General features: G+C 43.5%; 1 protein-coding gene across 2 annotated transcripts in view; it reads right to left on the minus strand.

Annotated features, from left to right (window-relative positions):
* ZNF445 (zinc finger protein 445) overlaps positions 1–11830 on the minus strand; it is a 28552-nt gene extending 16722 nt beyond the window's left edge. For both annotated transcript variants that reach the window (XM_053904143.1, XM_053904142.1), the window contains exon 1: positions 11701–11830. The gene's annotated coding sequence lies outside the window, so the exon portion shown is untranslated. The remainder of the gene's footprint in view (positions 1–11700) is intronic.
* Positions 11831–13604: the final 1774 nt, after the last annotated feature.

The raw sequence follows: 13604 nt of genomic DNA on the forward strand, positions 1-13604 counted from the left end.
AAGGGTTATTTGAACAAATTATAGCTGAGAACTTCCCTAATCTGGGGAAGGAAACAGATATCCAAGTCCAAGAGACACAGAGAACACCTTTCAAAATCAACAAAAACAGGTCACCACCATGATATATCATAGTGAAACTGGCAAAATACAAAGATAAAGAGAGAATTCTGAAAGCAGCTAGGGACATATGGGCTTACCCTACACAATAGACCCATAACGGTAGTAGCAGACCTGTCCACTGAAACTTGGCAGGCCAGAGGGAGTGGCAGGAAATATTCAATGTACTGAATAGGAAAAATATGCAGCCAAGAATCCTTTATCCAGCAAGGCCGTCATTCAGAATAGAAGGAGAGATAAAGGCTTTCCCAGACAAATAAAAACTGAAGGAGTTCATGACCACTAAACTAGCCCTGCAGGAGATCCTAAGGGAGACTCTGAGTAGAAAGCAGGAAATATTACAAAGGACCAGAGACATCATCACAAGCATGAAACCTACAGATAACACAGTGGCACTAAATCCGTATCTTTCAATAATCACTCTGAATGTAAATGGACTAAATGCCCCAATCAAAAGATATAGGGTATCAGAATGGATAAAAAAAACAAGATCCACCTATATGCTGCCTACAAGAGGCTCATTTTAGACCTGAGGACACCTGCAGATTGAAAGTGAGGGGATGGAGAGCCATCTACCATGCCAATGGATGTCAAAAGAAAGCTGGAGTAGCCATACTTATAACAGACAAACTAGATTTTAAACTAAAGCGTATAACAAGAGATGAAGAAGGGCATTATACCATAATTAAGGGGTCTATCCATCAAGAGCTAACAACCGTAAATGTTTATTGTCCCCAACCTGGAGCACATATATACATATCAACTAGTCACAAACATAAAGAAATGTATAGATAATAATACCGTGATTGTAGGGGGCTTTAATATTCCACTTACAACAATGGACAGATCATCTAGGCAGAAAATCAATAAGGAAACAATGGTTCTGAATGACATGCTGGACCAGATGGACTTAACAGATATATTCAGAACTTTTCATCCAAAAGCATCAGAACACACATTCTTCTCGAATGCACATGGAACATTCTCCTAAATAGATCACATAGTGGTAACAAAACAGCCCTCAACAAAAATAAAAGGATTGAGATCATACCATGCATATTTTCAGATCACAATGCTATGAAACTTGAAATCAACCACAAGAAAAAATTTGGAAAGTCCCCAATACATGGAGGTTAAAGAACATTCTACTAAAGAATGAATGGGTCAACCAGGAAATTAAAGAAGAAATTAAAAAATACATGGAAGCAAATGAAAATAAAAACACAACAGTCCAAACCCTTTGGGATGCAGCAAAACCAGTCCTAAGAGGAAAATACATTGCAATTCAGGCCTATCTCAAGAAACAAGAAAGGTACCAACTACACAACATAATCTTACTCCTAAAGGAGCCAGAAAAGGAACAGCAAATAAAGCTCAAAGCCAGCAGAAGAAGGGAATTAATAAAGATTAGAGCAGAAATCAATGATATAGAATTGAAAAAACAACAAAAGAACAGATCAATGAAACTAAGAGGTGGTTTTTTGAAAGAATAAGCAAAATTGATAACCCCCTAGCCAGACTTCTCAAAAAGAAGAGGACCCAAATAGATAAAATCACAAATGAAAGAGGAAAAATCATAATCAGCGCCACAGAAACACAAATAATTATTAGGGAATACTATGAAAAATTATATGCTAACAAACTGGACAATCTAGAAGAAATGGACAAAATCCTAGGCACCCACATACTACCAAAACCCTAATGGGACGCAACAGAAAATTTAAACAGACCCATAACCAGTGAAGATATGGAATCAGTTATCAAAATCTCCCAACAAATAAAAGTCCTGGTCCAGATCGATTCTACCAGACTTTTAAAGAAAAGTTAATAACTATTTTTCTCAATCTGTTCCAAAAAAATTAAAATGGAAGGAAAGCTTCCATACTCATTCTTTAAAGCCAGCATTATGGTGATTCCCAAACCAGACAGAGACCCCACAAAAAAGGAGAATTACAGGCCAATATCCCTAATGAATGTGGATGCAAAAAATCTCAGCAAGATACTAGCAAATCAAATTCAACAGTATATTAAAAGAATAATTCACCATGATCAAGTGGGATTCATTCCTGGGCTCTAGGACTGGTTCAATATTTGCAAATCAACCAACGTGATACATCACATTAATAGAAAGGATAAGAACATATGATCCTGTCAAGAGAGGCAGAAAAAGCATCTGACAAAATACAGCATCCTTTCTTAATAAAAACCCTCAAGGAAGTTGGGATAGAAGAAACATATCTTAACATCATAAAAGCCATATATGAAAGGCCCACAGCTAATATCATCCTCAATGGGGAAAAACTGAGAACACTCCCCCTGAGACCAGGAACACAACAGCGATGTCCACTCTCACCACAGTTGTTTAACAGTGTTGGAAGTCTCAACCTCAGCAATCAGACAACAAAACAAAATAAAAGGCGCCGGAATTGGCAGCGGCAGAGGAGAAGGAAGAGGAGGAGGAAGGGGAGGAGGAAGGGGAGGAGGAAGGGGAGGAGGAAGGGGAGGAGGAAGGGGAGGAGGAAGGGGAGGATGAGGAGTGTTTAACATAGTGTTGGCAGTCTCAGCCTCAGTAATCAGACAACAAAACGAAATAAAAGGCAACCAAATTGGCGGCGGCGGTGGTGGTGGTGGCGGCGGTGGCGGAGGAGAGGAAATAGGAAGAGTAGAAGGGGGCGGAGGTGGAGGAAAGAGAAGAGGGGGAAGATGGGGAGGAGGGGGAAGGGAGGAGGAGAGGAAGAGGAAGAAATATGCAGAAACTGTTAGAAAAGGAGGATCAAAGATGTGGCGCCTAGCTGGCTCAGTTGGTAGACACTCGATGCTCGGTTATAAGTTCGAGCCCCGCATTGGGTAAAGAGATCACTTAAAAATAAAATTAGGGGCGCCTGGGTGGCTCAGTCAGTTGGGCGACTGACTTCACCTCAGGTCATGATCTCATGGTTGGTGGGTTCGAGCCCCGCATCGGGCTCCCTGCTGACAGCTCAGAGCGTGGAGCCTGCTTCCGATTCTGTGTCTACCTCTCTTCACCTCGCCTGCTTGTGTTCAGCCTCTCTCTCTCAAAAAATAAATAAATGTTAATAAAAAAATTTTAAGAAAAATAAAAATAAAAAAAGTTAAAAATTTTAAAAGCTACTATGACTCATGAGTGATATAAACATCCATCTAAAAGGTCTAAGAGAATCAACTGAAAAACTTAAAATATGATAGGTAATTAAGCTGAATGTCGGGGCACCTGGGTGGCTCAGTTGGTTAAGTGTCCGACTTAGGCTCAGGTCATGATCTCATGATTCATGAGTTCAAGTCCCGCATCAGGCTCTGCACCGACAGCGTGGAGCTGTCTGCTCCAGATCCTCTGTCTTCCTCTCCCTCTGCCCCTTCTCAGCTTGCTCGCTCGCTAGCGCTCTCTCTCTCTCTCTCTCTCAAAAATAAACAAACATGGGGGCACCTGGGTGGCTCAGTCAGTTGAGTGTCCAACTTCAGCTCAGGTCATGATCTCGCGGTTCATGCGTCCAAGCCCCACGGCCGGCTCTGTGCTGACAGCTCAGAGGCTGGAGCCTGCTTCAGATTCTGTCTCCCTCTCTCTGCCCCACCCCCGCTCATACTCTGTGTCTCTGTCTCTCAAAAAATGAATAAATGTTTTTAAAAATTTTTTTTAATTTTTAAAAAGCTGAATATCAATGTATAATCAATACTTTTCAAACATAACAGCAACAACTATTTAGAAACAGAACAAAATACCAACAACAACTAAAACATAAAATACCCAGAAATAAAGCTCTTAAAAAAATGTACACAACTTTAATGGGGGAAATAGTAAACTACCAAATGACAAAGTATATCTGAAAAAGTCTTAAGCATATGAAATCTAGTATTTCCAAGACATTTCCAAGACATCAATTCTTCTTAAATTAATTGAAAAGTCTATAAAATCATAACAAACCCAATATAAACTTTCTTCACAGTTGATAAACATCTACAAATTACAAAAATTAGTAAAGGTCAACAACAGTGAAGACAACCTTTTATTTTAAAGGTGGGAAGATTTGTCCTACCATACAATTCAGCTTATTATAAAAATATAACAATTAAAAGTGAGTATTATTGAAGGAATACACAAACTGCAAATAAAAGGAATAGCACAGAATCCGAAGACCTATATGCACACACTGATCTGGTATATGACAGTAGTGGCATTACAAGACAGTGGAAAAGGACAGACATCAATGACTTGCATAGGGACGACTGGCTAGGGAATAAAAATAAAAGTACAATTACACACAAAATGAATTCCAAAGACTTAACTTCAAAAACAAAAGAGTAAGAACCTCAGAGTAAGCAAGGATTTCTTAAGAAAATAAAAGGAAAAGTGTGATATATGACTACAATATTTGAAAACCTCTTGACCAGAAAAAAGAATAATAACAAAACAAAAAACAAAACAGTGATAGAAGCGTAAATGCATACAGCCACCAGGAAAGGTAGTGTGAAAGTCTATAGCAAAACTATGAAGTCCCATTACTTCGGCTACAGGAATTTCACTTCTAGGAATCTCCCTGGAAAAACACTTGCAGAGGTAGATATACAGACATTCGCACAGGTGTTCACTAGAGTACTCTTTGTAGTAACACAATATTGGAAATAAATGACTTGTTCATCAATAGAAATAAATAACAGTGTGGCACTTCCTAGGATGAAATATCTAGTACAACAGTTTAAAAGACTGTACTGGACCCTTAACATTACTGTTTCACTGTCTGCTGGGTGCTCAGACTGTGTGGCCAAGGTTAACAGGCAAGTAAATGCTACTCACACAACAGGCCAGAGCACGATTCTAAGTTGCTAAGAAGAAACAAAATACACACCTGACTCAAGTAGTACAAAACTTACTCACAAGAAGAGAAAAGAGAAAGAATGCACAAGATTCAACCTCTTGCAATCCATTGCCTTCCCCATGCGCAGCAGATCACTTTCGCAGGCAACGTGTTTAGGACAGTGTGGAGACAAGCACTACACCTAATGCTGCAGTAGGACCCTCAACCCCTTGCCGGTGGGGTCTGAAATAAAGAAAGCAGGGGTAGGCCTGAGGGTCACTGACACATGCAATAGGCAGAACAAAGGGGTATACATTAAGCAAGAACAGAGAAAGACAGTCCTTCAGAAGGCAATAAGCCCAGAATGCTCTTTATCTCTGGGGGCAAGGAAATGTCCCCAGCTCAAGGCTACTCTAAACGCTGTTATGCAAGAGAGGAGAAGCTGCTCTTGACCGCCTTGCCCATCAATAACAAAACATGTTAAGATAGTAAAAAAAAAAAAATCTTAGATATAATTGTAGAAAAAATCTAAAACCATATATACGTCTAAGTGTAAGTACGTGTGATGTACATAAGTACTCAAAGGAATTTAAGATGGCTTGGGCGATTCACAAAAACTCTTACTGAATACAGGAGCGGAGAGTTTGAGTAGTAGTTAAAGGAACCTTTAGTTTATGTGTAGTTATTTCATTTTCAACATAACATTTGTGTACTACGCCTCTCTCTTTTCTTTCTTTTAAGAATGCATGTAGAAAATGACGATTACAGGGGTGCCTGGGTTGCTCAGTTGGTATCTGACTTCAGTTCAGGTCACAGTCTCATGGGTCATGGGTTCGAGCCCCTCATCAGACTCTGCTGTCAGCTCGGAGCCTGGAGCCTGCTTCAGATTCTGTGTCTCCCTCTCTGTCTGCCCCTCCTCCACTTGTGCTCTCTCTCTCTCAAAAATAAATGAACATAGAAAGAAAGAAAGAAAGAAAGAAAGAAAGAAAGAAAGAAAGAAAGAAAGAAAGACTGCAAAAATGCCAAAATGTTAGAAGTGCTTAAACTGGTGTGTCTGAAATCTGCCTCCCTGTTACTTTACTCATTATATATTTTGTCTTGTCCCATTTTCCTAAAATAATAAGTAAATTATGGGACAAGGTTTAAAAATTATAGTTATTAACTAGTTAAGACTTAAAATAAAAATAAAGTACAGCTGGAATATGCACAAAAACTTTCTTAGCCTTGCTGCCAGAGTGTTCTCACCCATTATCTTCTCCAGAAAGTGGGATAAAGGCTTTCCCTTCCTATTAACCAGTGTTCCGTGAATTTTTACATGTCACTTTTACGATCATCAAAGTAATCAAGAATTCTCTGTACCAAACACACTAAATGAGTATCAGGCAGCTCCCAGGACACAGGGACAGGCACTGAGGGGGAGAGGCAGCAAGCCTTGAAGGGGTACTGAGAGCAAATGGTGGCTGCACTCAAAAACTGCAAATGGAAAAACCAACCAACGTGACCTTAGATCTCCTAAAAATTACGAGACCAACCTAAGACATGACCCGGCAAATAAGAAGAGAATGAAAAGAGCAAAATGCAACCCCTAAACGCAACATGCAAAAGAAAAAACAAAGACCAAGAATGTTAAGACAAAGAGACAAAACAAAAAGAGTCCACAAAAAGGGTGAGATAAACAGCCGGCCTAGGTACCTCTTGTAAAGGGTCCCATAACTGAGTACACCAAGTCACAAATGATGTTCACCGTCCCCTGAAACCATCCTCCATCTCCTGCGACCATTAAATACATTTAAAGAAATCACTCCCTTCACTCGGAAGCCATCCCCTACTTGGTTATAAACCAATACCTATTCGCTATCTCCCAGACTCAGCCAATGCTGTCAGGACAGAGAAAAAAGAGTGACTAACCACAGACGGAAAGAGCTCATGCCAGAAAGCAGGCTGCCATCCAGCTAACACACAAAAAAACTACACTCCTGTTCTCAGGGCATGAAGAGTCAGTCCAGTCAAGAACTACATTAGGGATCATGCATGCTGAGGAGTCAGCTGAAGTTCTGGCAGAGAAGTGAAGCTTTGATGTGGAAAAACAGTGGAGAAAAAGAAGAAGTACTGGAGAAAACAAAAGCAAAGGAAAAGGAGGGAAATGATAAAGTAAGTGGCTGAAGGCCTACAGACAGAGCTGAAGACCAGCAACAACAAATGAAGGCTGAGCCGAGCAAGAGGGACAGGCTCCAGCCGTGCTGAGCCCCAGCAGCAGAAACAACTGCTCAGAAGGCAGCTGAAAGTCAGAGGAAGAGGGACAGAGACTTTCCCCAACAAACCTGCAGAATAGACTGGAGAAGAGCAAGAAACCCAAGTAGGAAAGGACTAGAAAGCTGCTCACAGTGACCAGAAATCTGGCAGTGAGGCTAAAGAGAATGAACTTGAGCCCAGGGACAAATGTTCTGAAGGAAGGCACCCAGCAGGAAATAGAAATGGCAAGACCTATCTCAGGAAATGGAGATCCACAGCACAATTAGCACCAAAAATAAGCCTCCAAGCAGGCCTGTTCTAAAGCAGCTGCTACAGAAATGTCCAAAGAGGCCAGCGAAGTATCTGGACACAGGTGATGAGAAGACTAGCTGACAGGAAAATGAGGGCGAAAGCCTAGGAACCTGGCGAGGGGTTCCAGGCCTTCAACTGGGGAGGAAGGGTTGGCCCAGCCTCTGCAACCATGAACACGGACAAAGCTAAAGACCTGGAAAGACCCAGGGCACAGTAAAGACATGGGGGCCAGTGAGCTGAAGCTGCCCAGTTAAATTCAGGTTTCCTAATGCCTCAGGGTTTCTCCACGTCCCAACCAGCTTTTGAGAACAGAAATAAAACTTCACCCATCCCAGGCCTAGGAGGCAACCTGAGTTGATCGGGCCTCTTCTCCCAGAGCTTCATACCTTAGGCCCAGTCTCAATCCTGCAATGAAAATGGCTTTGTAAAAACAGGGGAAATCCCAAACAATTATCTGGGCATTTTTCAGGGACAGTTTCCTCTTTTGTCATTTTGCTTCTTCAGCTCATACATGACGTATTTCGTTTTCTTTTAAAATCCTCATTTATGGGGCACGTGGGTGGCTCAGTCGGTTGGTTAAGTGCCGGACTTCGGCTCGGGTCATGATCTCACAGTTGGTGCGTTTCAGCCCCGCGTCGGGCTCTGTGCTGACAGCTCAGAGCCTGGAGCCTGCTTCAGATTCTCTGTCTCCCTCTCTCTCCCTCTGCCCCTTCTCAGTTCACACTCTGTCTCTCTCTCTCAAAAATAAATAAATGTTAAAAAAAATTTTTTTTAATCCTCATTTAGCAGTCTCTTATTCCCGTGTTTTTCCTACCAGTGTGAGGGCACATACGCTTTATTTTATACGCTGATAAGGAAACAAGAAAGACTGCTTCCAGTACATACCTAGAGTGTTACAGTATACTTGAACCCGTACATCAGTTAAGAAGTGAGCTCAAACCTAGCGCCCAAAACTTGGTTTCTCAGTATCATTCTCCAATAAACCGTCAACATGGAGAAAGGAACGAGGGGTCTTTGGAGAAGTGGTGGTCTCGGGGGCTGGGGAAGGGAAGATACAACAAACACAATTAACGTATGGGGCCAGAAAGTCAGGGAAAGACACCAAAAAGGATGTGGACACTTTAAGGGGAAGCAGGAGCCACTGCAAAGAGCCCCCAAGGGCCAAAGCTGGAATAATTTATCAACGAAATAAGTACCGTTAGCACCGCATCATAGCCCCAAGGATATGTATCCAACATCACACAGATACAAATAATTGAAGAAATAAAACAAAGGGAAAGAAGGCACAACTCTTCCTCAGGAAATACTCCAATTATTATCTGGAGAAGGAATAACAGAAATCAAAGTCACCACTAGACCATTACAGTGATAAGATCCACCAAGAAGGCTAACTCGTGGGTGAACAGTAAAGAAAAGCAGGATATTGCCACGCAAGGTCTCAAAGTATCTTCCCCCAAATAATCACTGGTTACAAAGGGAAAGTAATCACTCTTTACAGTGGTGACACATGGAAGACACCACTAGGTCAACATCAGTATCGACAGTAGTAACACACAGCAACATCATCCTCAATTGAAGCAGGAAAAAACATCTGACAAAACCAAAGTGAGAGTCATTCTAAAAATACCCATACAACGTACTTGAAAAGTGTCAACGTCATGAAAAACAAGGAAAGATGGAGAGCCTGTCACATATTGAAGGAAAACAAGAAGACAGGGCAACTACAAGGAATGGTGGAATGAGGGATTCTAGATGGGATCCTGGAACAGAAAAAGGTCATTAGTGAGAAACTGCTGGACTCTGTAAGTAAAGTCAGCAGTTTAATGAATAGCATCGTACACTGTAAATTTCTGAAGTTTGAGGACTTGTACTATGGTTATGCAAGATATTAACTCTACGCAAACTGACCAAAGAATATAAGGGAACTCGGTACGGTTTCTGCAACCCTCTCTAAGTCCACAACTATTCAAAAGAAAAAGGGTTTGGTTTTTTTTTTTTGTTTTTTTTTTTTTAAATATATACTTATTTTTGAGAGGGGGGCAGAGAGAGAGAGAGGGAGACACAGAATCGGAAGCAGGCTCCAGGCTCTGAGATGTCAGCACAGAGCCTGACACGGGGCTCGAACTCACGGACCTTGTGATCGTGACCTGAGCCAAAGTTGGACGCTTAACCATTTAGGCCACCCAGGCGCCTCAAGAAAAAGGTCTCGGAATGGGAGAACTGTTATCACTTTTTTCTGATGTATTTCTATCTTAGGTTTAAAAAAAAAAAAAAACCGTGGCAATCAAGGTATTAAATATTGTTATTCTTATCTCCAATTTAGATTCATTCTTTTATTAACAGTATTTACTGGGTACCAGCTATGCCCCAGGCACTAAGGACTACATAACGAATAAGGATACCAAAAACAAAACACCACAAGAAACCAAAACAAATAAACAAAAAACACCACCACCTTGCAGAGCTTACAGGAAGACAGAAAATGAAGAAAACACATGGCATGTTGGATAGGCATGTCTGGTCCGACACACTGTAATAAAACAAGGAAGGAGGGTAAGAGGTGTAAGATCAGGCAGAAGTTTAAGCTCAAAAATCCAATCTTGTAGAGCATCTCATGATTCACCTGGGGAGTTCTTTCAGAGCGTTTCTGATACAACAATCCCGAAGACTGACAAATAAGGTAAGTTATGGTTACTATACGTTATGTATTTCTACTCCCAAGCAACTCTCCGACATCACCGAATGCCCTTGCACTGATACAGCCTGGACACGAGGAGCCTCAGAAAACTTCAAGTGGCAGACTTAGTATTTGTGATGCTGTTGTCAGTTTCCTTTCTAAGTATATACTGAGGGTTTACCTTCAAAACATTCCCGTCATTTCGACCTACAGTAAGGACTACATTTTTAACCAAAATTTGTCTGCCTTTCTTCAGCATTAACACGACAGGTAAGAGCACCCCCATTCATCAGACCCTCAACACACACACACACACACACACACACACACACATACACACACGTGTAAGCGGATGCAAGTTCTCCGAAATCCCTTCATCAAATTATGACTAAAACCACTCACTGACATTTCCTTGCAAATAATGTACTAATACTAATGCGTTTTCACTTCTGCACTACATACAGCTCGAAACAGGGTGGTGTTCTTTCCTGGCCACCACTTGTAACTTAGAAGGGGACCGACCATTCTCTGACTTCTTAGGCCTATGCAAGTCAGAGACAGTACAGTGGTTTTAAGAGCTGTCCCTTATCTTTAAAAAACCCTTTTTGTTAAAAATAAAATCTTTAAAAATGTATATTGAAAAAATTAAAACTCCCTTTTATATGCTACACTTTCATTTTGAAAAGAGGCAATCACCCTAATACACAAGATTCTGCTATTTTCCTGCACAAGCGTCACTTTGTGAGCATTACAGCTTTGTGTAGTGTGTACTAACTACGGAAAATAAACTGCAACGAAAACGTTTCCTTTTAATTATCCTCCCAGAAATTATGTCTCGGTGGCGTCCTAACTAACGCTAGCACCAATTTTGACCGCTATGTGAACAAATGCATTCCGCCGGTTGAAGGTATCATAATTTTCAAAACGCAAGGGTATGAATGTACTTAATGCCGCTCAATTTTGCCACACTTGAAAATGGTTAAAGTGGTCGATTTTATTGTGCCCTCTGGTAAGTATTATGTAAATTTTAGCACAGTACTTTTGCATCCCAATAATACTAAGTTTTTAAAGGCCACAGTACGATCCCATTTCCAAATGCACATGCACCCGTGTATGAATGTGCATAATTGTGAGCAAATTTTAAAATGTCAGGAAGCATCCAGACGAAACTATTTGCAGACTGCGGTTATTCTCACTTTTCTGGCTCCCACCCGCGTCATCTAATTGTCCCTAATGAGTACGCTTTGTTTGCATAATTGGGAGAAAGGATAAAGCACAGAAGCCATTACTCCCAACTCTCTGCCCCGGGCTGCAAAGCGCTTCCAGCTACACTCCTCACCGCAGCGGGTACCGGATCCCCGCCCGGTCAGACCGCCCGCCCCGGGCGCCGCCTCCAGGCCGGGCCTCAGCCAGCACCCCCGACCCCAGAGTCTCACCCCGGGCGGGGCCGAGCGTCCCCGCCGCCCTCCCGAGCCGTGCACCCTCACTGCCGGTCGCCACCCCCCCCCCCCCCCCGCCGCCTCCGCCGCCCCCGCGCCCCGCCCGGCGGCTCACCTCCCCAGGTCCCCGACAGCCAGTCCTCCAGCCACACCACCCGCCCAGAACCCGTCGCTCAGAGACCAGCTCTCCGTCGGCCCAGGTCGCGCAGGCGCGTCGCCGCCCCGCCTCTCGTGGCCGCTCTAGGAAGCTGGGAGGGCCAACGTCTCGCCTTCTCCCTGGCGCCAGCGCAGTGCTCAGCTGCCTGTGAGCCACCTGACCTGTCCTCAGCAACCCTGCCTTCCCCTCTGGGCGCCTGCCCTCCACTCTCCAATGCCCTGTCAGGCCCCGGCGCTCTATCAGTCTTGCCCAATTTGCCCACATCCCCTCCAGCGTCTCTGTGAAAAGAACAGCCCTGCCTTAGTTTAAAGCTAAGTTCTCTTTTCTGCTTATTATGGATCTTTGATAATACAATTGCTGAGAAGTCTGTTTTGCTTGCTGTTTGCTACGAGCATTGTGAAACCTTTCCTGAATGTAACTCACTATGTAATAGAGTAAGTTGTGAAACTTCCTAAATGTAGTCTGGTGTGTAATAGAATAAGTGACTGTACATGAACTAACCGGCATTTCTCGCTTCTGTAAACCTGCTTGCTTAACACATCCCTCCCCTTCCCCCTTCCCTCTTTTTCTTCCCGCCACAAGTAACGGACAAAGCCTTCCCGCCAAAGGACAGACAAAGGACGCCCAATCAGAGAACAACAAATGTCCTTACTTTAAAACCAACTAATCAGGCCCCTCATAATTTGAAACCTCCCCTGTGCTATTTGTCTCTGTCTATAAAAACGCTGTACCAACCCTGATCAGGGCCTCTTAGCGTCACAGGCAACGAGTGCGCGGAGGTCCAGGTTCGAACCTGCAATAAACGACCCTTGCCGCTTGGCTTTGACTTACGACTCTGGTGGTCTCTTGTGGGATCCACGACTTCGGGCATTACATTTGGAGGTCCCACCGAGATTTCCCCTGAGCCCACCAGACTTCTGGTCAACAGGTCGTATCTGATTCCGATCGATCGGTAAGTAAGCCGGCTCTAACGTTCTTCCTTTTCTCTGATCTGTGTTTCTTCTCTGGAGAACCGGTTCTGTCTGGAAGCTGGTGTGACCCTGGCGGACGCGCTATAGGGCACCCAGCCGGGGTCAGTTGGAGACGTCCACTGACACAGGGGGCCTTTCTGGCCCATCGGGGGGGCCTTTTTGGCCCATCAGGACTCTTTTCTGTGGGCCACTCACGCCCAACGCGCTTGCGAGTTAACCACTTTCACTTTCTCTACGGACTTCCAGTTTCTCTGTATAAATTAGTCCAGAGTGCTAAGAAACATCTCTAGGCGCCTGAAAAACCAGTAGGCATGCCCATTGTTACCCGTGTTCTGATGTGATGTGTGTCTGTGTGTCTGTCTGTTAAATTGACTGGAATGATTGTTGGGAGTCAGGGGCACGCGCCTGACTTACCCTATGTGTAGTCCCACGGCGTAAGCTACAGGATTCGAGTGGGCTCTAACCCGATTTCCGCGGCGATCCTCATATGGCTTAAGGCGGTCAAATTTTTTGATCCAAGCAGGGGGTTTATACCTGCCCGCCTATGCTAAGAGGCACCTAAGTTCCCGCGAGGGACACGGACAGGCGAGTACGCGAGTACTTCTGTGTCAGTCTAAATGTATTGTCACCCCTGGGCCCTTGTAATTACCGCCATCCTAATCATAATTTTCTCTGTGGGGCTGGCCGAAACGGCACCAGAAAGTCGGAACCGCTGCGAAAGATTCTTGTTAGTTTTTGTTTTTCTTTCATGGGTCGGATGCTTTATTGGAATTAAGTGTTTTCTCGGCTAATCAGAATTCATTATTCCATCCTTTATTCCTCTCTCTCCTTCCTCAGCTCCCTGCGGCTTTTCCTCCCGCCCCTCCGCCCGGGGCCCAGCCAAGCCTCCGG

This window comes from Panthera pardus, unplaced genomic scaffold (genome assembly GCF_024362965.1).
Source record: "Panthera pardus isolate Hobbes unplaced genomic scaffold, ASM2436296v1 HiC_scaffold_16, whole genome shotgun sequence".
Classification (NCBI taxonomy): Eukaryota; Metazoa; Chordata; class Mammalia; order Carnivora; family Felidae; genus Panthera; species Panthera pardus.